The 7,507-nt window shown below is 52.5% G+C and overlaps 1 long non-coding RNA gene across 1 annotated transcript; it reads left to right on the forward strand.

Moving 5' to 3' along the window:
* The first annotated feature begins 1,508 nt into the window (after positions 1–1,508).
* On the forward strand, positions 1,509–6,870 carry LOC118527687 (uncharacterized). The gene is made up of 2 exons (XR_013446743.1): positions 1,509–1,658; positions 3,728–6,870. It is a non-coding gene; the product is annotated as an uncharacterized LOC118527687 (long non-coding RNA).
* The last annotated feature ends 637 nt before the right edge of the window (positions 6,871–7,507 follow it).

A 7,507-nucleotide genomic window follows, 5' to 3' on the forward strand; every position in this document is an offset into this window, starting at 1 on the left:
CTTGCTTCCAGGAGTGGCCACGTGACCCGCTTCTGGCCAATGAGACGCCAGCTGAGCGCTCCCGGGAGACCCTCTACTTTCCTGATGGAGCCGAAGCAGCCGTCTTGCCACCTTGAGGTGATCAGTAGGATTTTATGTGCTGAGGATTGTGGAAAGCTGGAAAGAGCCCAGTCCTTGTTGGCATCACCCGCAGCTGACCAAGACCAGAAACCACCCATGTCCAGAATTCTTAATTTGTTAGAAAAATAAAACTCCGTTTGTTTAAGCTACAGTCAGTGGGTTTGCTGTTCAGTGAAGCCAAAGGCATTTCTGATACCTACAAGCTTGCTTTAAGACGTTCATCAAATATTACAACCCTTCCCTGTCCTTCCTTCTTGTTCCTTGCTTCCCTTTAAGAAGGAAAGCTGAGGAGTCCTGGAAGACACTTCAGCTAGGCACCTGCCACCTTCTCTACCCCAAAGAGGGGCTGGGAGTCACGGAAGCCCTGAATGCCGAGATGAGACACACACTGCCTGGCAGTGCGGCCAAGGAGAGGGTGGGTGGGAAGGCACCTGCTGGGCACCCGGGGCTCACCCTGTGAAGGCGCACCCAGCTCCCCACTGCCCAAGGGAAAGGGCTGCCTCTGGCAGCATCCAAAGAAGGTGAGACCGGCCTCCCACGTCTTTGACTCTTCCAGATCCCCCCAGCTCCTTGCAGGGAATAAAGAGCCTGCCCTTAATAAGGCCTAGGAACTAATGTTTACTGAGTATCTACTATGTACTAGGTCCTTTTCATTTAGGGAGAGCCCTTTGATATAGGACTTTTCCCCATTTATAAAGGAGGAAGCCGAAGGACAGAGGGGCCAAATAGGTCTCCCAAGGTCACACCCCTAGGAAGTGGGAGAATTTGGGTCCCCTCCCCGAGATAACCCCACAATGTGATATGTTATTTCAGAGGCTATTTTATTTGCTGTCTCGCATCCAAGCGCTATTCATTCCCAACTGAGTGCCTTTGTCCTGGCTCTGCCTGCCCCCTCCCCGAATACCTTCCCCACTCTGTTGGCATCTGGTTCCAGCTTCCAGACTGGCCTCCTTCCCCTCTAATCATAAGTCACTACCACTTCTTGAGAGCACACAGCAGTATATTGCAACAGGCCTAAGAGATGGGTGTCTTCATGCCTGCTTTCCAGATGGGGAAACTGAGCCTCAGAGAATCGCAACTGCCGGCCACCCGGCCACACAGCCAGGACACAGAGCCAGCTCTGCCAGGGGCAGTGTCCACAGAAGAGCTGGGCACAGGCCACAGGGGTTGTATCCAGGTGAAGGTCAGGCCTCCCGAAACGCCTGGTCTGGCCCTTTCTCTCCTCCCCCCACACTTGGCCCTGCAAATTGGCTTTGACCTTTCTTGCCCCTGCCTTTGAGCTTCTCCCCATTCACTGCGAAACCACAAAGGGAGAAAGAGGGCGGGCTCGAGCGAAGGGCCCCTCCCGCCCGGGCCCCGGGGCCACGCCCCCGCAGGCGCAGGAGGCCTCCGGTATCTGTTTGCACAGTTGGGGCGCTTGCTCTGCACCCCACCTCCGGAAGAAAAGCACCACGAGGTCATCTGTTTACTCTGGGATTAGCGGCTCCCAGCGGGAGCTCTTTTCCTCGGAGATGAAAAGAAAGCGGACAATCTGTCAGGTAAACAGGCGACATTGTTCCCCACGATGTCAGGGCCCCTTTGTGGGCCGGCCTTTGAGGTCCGTGGCTCCCTCTCGCAGGGAGAGCGCTTACTCAAAGGAAATGAGAGGCCCTGGCTGGCGTGCAGGTCGCCTGCTGCAGTTTAAGCGGGGACAAAGGGCTCGGACAGTTGCTGGTTCGCCTCCACAGCCCTCTCTGCGCTTGCCTCTCCGTGTGGGTCCCTTGATGAGACCAGCCAGCTGGGCATGCAGCCACTGTCACAGATGGGGAAACTGAGGCTGGCGGCAGCCCTCCCCCCCCCCCAGCCAAACAGAAGAGTGCCCCTGGCATTCCAGGAGGTGTCCGCTGGAAGGAAAGCAGGGCGGCTAGTCTAAAAGCCTCACTCTTCAGATGGGGTGGGGGGAGCGGGAGGCAAGAGAATTAGTGGAGCGTGATTTCTAGACTCGGTATCTCTGGTGGATTGGGGGGGCACTTGGGAGCCATATAACCACCTTCACCACTAAACTGTTCAGTTTTACAGATGCTTGGAATATTTAAACAGCTGGACAGGGCTGGTCATGGTTGTGCCTGCTCCGTCTGACATTTATGTGACAAGGTATCATCTTCAGAAGGGAAGTGTGGACGCCCGGGTCCCAGGTGTGTGCCTGGGAGTCAGGATGCCCAAGTTCCAGACAGGCTCTGCCCCCAGTTTGCTCTGTGGTCCCAGGCAAGCCACTTGCCCTCTCTGGGCTGCAGCTTCTTTGGTTCATCAAACAAGACATAAGGTGCTCTCCACGGGCCCTTCCCCTGTGACAGAAGGGATGTCTGGGGAGGGCACAGGCCTCCATTTAGGAGGAGCAGATGGAGGAGGGTGACCAGCCCTTCTGGGAAGGAGGGGGCCGCTTGAACCCCGTGCCCACCTCTGACACGCAGGGGGCCGGTGAGGCGGAGCGAGCGGGCACCCTGGGCCCAGTGGCAAAGCTCCAGGCAGTGTCCTGCCATGGGAAGAGAGCACTGTGGTGAGGCCATAAGACCACAGGCCTCGGAGCATTGTGACCGCGTCCGGTTCCCAGCCTGTCACTCACCAGAAGCCCAACCTCAGGCAAGTGACGCAGCCTCCTGGCCTATGAAATGACACCCATGGGGCCTCAACCCCGCCCTGCCTGAGTCTCCTGGATGGACGGGTCCCGAGTGAACAGGAGCTGGGCCGTACTCGACGCCGCCACCACCATTCGATCCTGTCCCCCTTCCGGCCTCCCTCTCCCGGGCCGCCCTGCCATTGGCCTGTCCCAGGAGAAGACTCATCCTCCCCACCATCCAGATGCCAGGTCAGTCTTCAGCCTGCAGGGGACAGAGGCACGGCATAGAATAATCTGATTACTCTCCGAAAGTACAGGAAGAGCTGAAAGAAGGCCGGGTGGAAAAAGGCCCAGAGCCCTGGCCTGCCAGAGAGGCGTCTACCAACCACAGAACTGCCTCCAGGATGAGACCGGGCGCCACCTGGACCTCGGCTTGGTCTCTCAAGGGTGGCAGTGGACCAGACACGTGCCCAACCCCCCACTCCCAGCCAGGCACCGGCTCTCAACCAGCCCTGAGCCTAATATGCACCAGCAGGAAAGAAACTGGGGGCCAACATGTTCTCACCACACAATTCCAGGGTCCAGAGCCAGTCCCTGGTGACCCGCAGGGAGAGGGGATACCACTACCGAGCTCAGCACCTCCTCTGAGGCTTCCCAGCTTGAATGAGGGCAAGCTCCCCGCCCCCTCCAACCACGGAGCTGTCCCTCCCAGGTCCCCCAGCTGAGCTGTGTATCAGCTGTGCGGCCCTGGGCAAGTGACTGGCTTTCTCTGAGGCTCGTCTTACCATATAAATGGGCATTTGAGGAAATGGGTCTTTCGCTTGAGGAAACCCAGGCCTTCCATCAACCCTTTCTCCCCTTTTTAAGACCAGGCCCCAAGGACCCTGGTTTTTCAGGAGTCCTAGTATTTGGGGAGACACTCAGATGCAGATGCCAGAGAAGAAGTTTCTAGCTTCAGAGATACACTGCAAACACCACTCCTTCCTTACTTTCCCTTTTTTTCTTTTAAAGCCTGTCCTAGCGATCGGTTTTTAATTGGATTCAACTGGATAAATGTGGTCCAAGGACTTTTTTCGTGATGTGGATCCTCCTGGACCATTCCGCCACCTTGGTGCCCACCACCTTATGAGGCAGCTAATTCCATCGGCCCAACATTTCTGACTTCTGGAAAGTGCTTCAGTTACCCAGACACTTGCCTGTCTTCCCGCAGCTTCTACCTGTCAACCAGATTCCGGGCACCCAGTGCTGTGCGTCCCACATGCCTGTCAGGGGTGGGAGGGCGGGCTCAGATCAGACCCACTGGGGTTTGCATACCAGCCGCTTCCCTTACCAGCTGAGATACACGGCCCACGTGATTTACCCTTCCTGTGCTTCAGTTCCCTTATCTGTAAAGCGGGGATAATAAGAGTCACTGCAGAAGATTGTTATGGGGTCCAAGTGAGATGACACAAGGAAAGCTTTTCACTCAGTGCCCAGCACCACGGGAATTATTTGCTGCTCTGGCTATTTCTTCTTTTGTATCTGCAGTGACTTGAAAAGAACTGAGGCCTCCCCTCGCCTCGCTACCGACTTCTCTTTCCCAGACTGAGCAGATGCAACCCTTCCTTCAGTTATCCCCCTGTGGCTGGGTCTTAGATCCCGACACCCAGGCCAGCCTCCCCCAAATCCCCAAATGAGAAAACTTCGAGAAGGAGCAGGCCTCTTCTGATTTATAGCTGTCCAAAGATGAGAAGAGCTGTCCCTGGAGGGAGTAAACTCCCCATCCCTGCGGGTATTCAGGGTGGATGACCATCCATCAGGAAGGTTACAGAAGGGGTTCCTGCACTGAGTGGGAAATTGAAGTAAATGGCATCAAAGATAGAAGCTCCTCACGATGAAGAAACGAGAAATTCCTCCTTCATTCATTCAACCAGTATTGGTGTTGAGTACCTAGCTATGACTAGCTCTGTGCTGGCTACCCTCCCGGGTACAGTTCACACTAAGAGAAGGACCTAAGTTTTCGGGAAGTACTTCACAAAAACAGGGTCACTCTGAAGTCGCTCTTTGCCTCTACTTTTGCCATCTGTAAAATGGGCGGGGTGGTTACAGTGCTTACCTCCCAGACCCAGCCTGCTAACAGCCAAGTGGCCTGGGACGGGGTAGGCCACAGTGAAGGTGGGCTGAAGCTGCCACCGTCCTTTTTGCTAGTAGTTCTAGGATGATGACTGTTCCTGAAATCCAGGGAATGTTTTTATTTTATCGCAGAAGACCCACACAGCTCGGTATGTATTAAATCAGGTCCCAAGAATCAGGCCCAGCTGAAAGCCTCACCCAGGGCAGCCAGGACTGGCTGGGGCTGGGACCAGAGACCAACAGCACACCAGTTCTTGGGCCACATCCAAAGCCAGCCAGGCAGCAGAGACAGGAGGTTTGCTGAATGGACGTTATCTGCTACCATCATTTCTCAGCAATGGTATCCAAGAGCCGGACGAAACCGTTTTTCACTGCTTTGTAAAAGAAAGGGTGGTTCTAACTCTGAACCCAACTGGGCGTTTCAAACCCGTAAGCCCCCCCAGAAAATCTGATGTCAGCTGCCTTCTTGCTCTTCTTCCTGGTATTTCAAGTCACGTGGTACCTACCTGTTGCCTGAACTGGGCACCACGGCAGTTACAGTTAAGAGGACTTAGGTCAGGTCTGGCTCTGTGCATGCTCCCAGGCAGATAACGGTCTGACACTCAGACTCTTGGTGAGGTTTTGGGTCCCCAAGACAAGGACAGAAGCGCTTGGGCTCCAAAGTCAGGCTACCTGGCTCCTGGTCCTGGTCCTGGCCCTGCCACTCACAAGCTATGTGACCTTAGGCAGATTACTTAACTTCCCTGAGCTTCCATTCCTCCTTTGTGAATTAGCGCCAATCAGTCCTATCTTTGAAAAACTGGGAGGACTAGAAGGAACCACTCACTGCTGGCCTGGAACACAGAAGACCCACTTCCCTCCCCAGAGCTTCCTCAAGGACTGAACCTAGAGCCGTGTTGTGCTTTCCCCTGCTAGATGCATCATGTGTCTATCAGGAAATGTGGGAGTGTAAACAGGCCCCAAGAGGACCCAGAAGAAAGGAGCAAGACTGAACTGAATCAGCCTAGGGCCTGGGGAGGCTGGCTTTTTGTGAAGGAGGAAAAAGGGGCATCGCTGCTGTGCACTTGACTTTTCAGGAACTTTCAAGAACCTTCCAGAGGCCTCAGGGGAGAGTCTGAACTCTTGCTTGAGGAAAACAAGAGAAAGCTCAGAGAATGAATGGCCAAAGGGGTGGGCCAGTGAATCATTGAAGACATGCATCACTGAGGATGGGCAGGGTCTATGTGGAAGACCCAACAAGGTTTGGGGCCTTACATGAGGACTGACCAGGATCAATGGTGCTCAGCTCAGAGGTTCACCATAAACAAGGAAGACCCAGTCCTTGCCCTTGGGAACTTGGGACTCAGGTACCAATTCAGTAGTCTGTCTTGGTGAGTGTCAGCATTACCTGGGGATCTAACACAAATACAGCAGACCAAGACTCCCATTTCTGGAAAGATGGAGTAGATGTTCTTTCTTTCTATTCTACCCTCTGAGTACAACTAAAAGCCTTGAACATCACATATATAACTAACATAAGAGGACTCCGAAGAATGGAGAGAAGAAGGTCAGCTGGCTGGGGAACTTGGGACCCGAGGAACCACAGAGTGGTGAATTGGCCAGGTGCCTTTTTTTCTTTTGCTTTATATATACCAGATTTGGACCAAAAGAGTCAACAACCCAGAAACCCCAATGGACACAAACAAACAAAAAATTGTCCCAACCAAAGCCTGCTCACTCTAACCACAAGACCAGGAAAGGGGCAGCCTAGCAAGACAGAAAACTTTTTTTTTTTTTTTTGAACTATGGTGAAATATACATAACCAAAAATATACCACCTTAACCATGTTTACCCTTGGGTGGCCTCAAGCACATTCACAGTGTTGTGCAAGCACCACCACCATCTTCCTCCGGAGCTCTTTTCATCTTGCAAAACTGGAACTCTGTCCCCACTAAACAGCTCCTCATTCCTGCTGCCCTCAGCCCTGGCAACTACCATTCCGTGTTCTGTCTCTCCGAATTTGACTACTTTAGGTACCTCACATAAATGGAATCCCACAGTATTTGTCTTGTGATGACTGGTTTATTTCGCTTAGCACATTGTCCTCAAGGTTCACCCACATCGTAGCATGTGCTAGAATGTCCTCCTTTTTTAAGGCTGAATACTATCCCGTTGTATGTATATCTATCTATGTACAGACATTTGATCTCTACATCAACAGCGGACACTCGGGATGTTTCCATGTTTTGGCTGTTGTAAGTAATGCTGCTATGAACACAGGTGTACAAATATCTCTTCAAGACCCTGCTTCCAGTTCTTTTATGTATATAACCAGAAGTGAAATTGCTGGATCATATGGCAATTCTACTTTTAATTTTTGGAGCAGACATGACATGACTCCACATAGCAGCTGCACCATTTTACATTCCCTCTAGCAAAGCACAAGGTTCCAATTTCTCTACATCATCTCCAGTGCTATTGTTGTTGTTTTTTAATAGCAGTTGTCCTAATAGTTGTGAGATGGTATCCCATTGTGGTTTTGATTTGCATTTCCCTGATGAAGAGTGATGTTGAGCTTGTCTTTATTGGCCATTTGTCTGTCTTCTTTGGAAATATGTCTGTTCAAATTCTTGTCCCATTTTTAAATCAGGTTGCTCGTTGTTATTGTTGAGTTGTAGGAATTCTTTATGTATTCTGGA

This window comes from Halichoerus grypus, chromosome 4, assembly GCF_964656455.1.
Source record: "Halichoerus grypus chromosome 4, mHalGry1.hap1.1, whole genome shotgun sequence".
NCBI lineage: Eukaryota > Metazoa > Chordata > Mammalia > Carnivora > Phocidae > Halichoerus > Halichoerus grypus.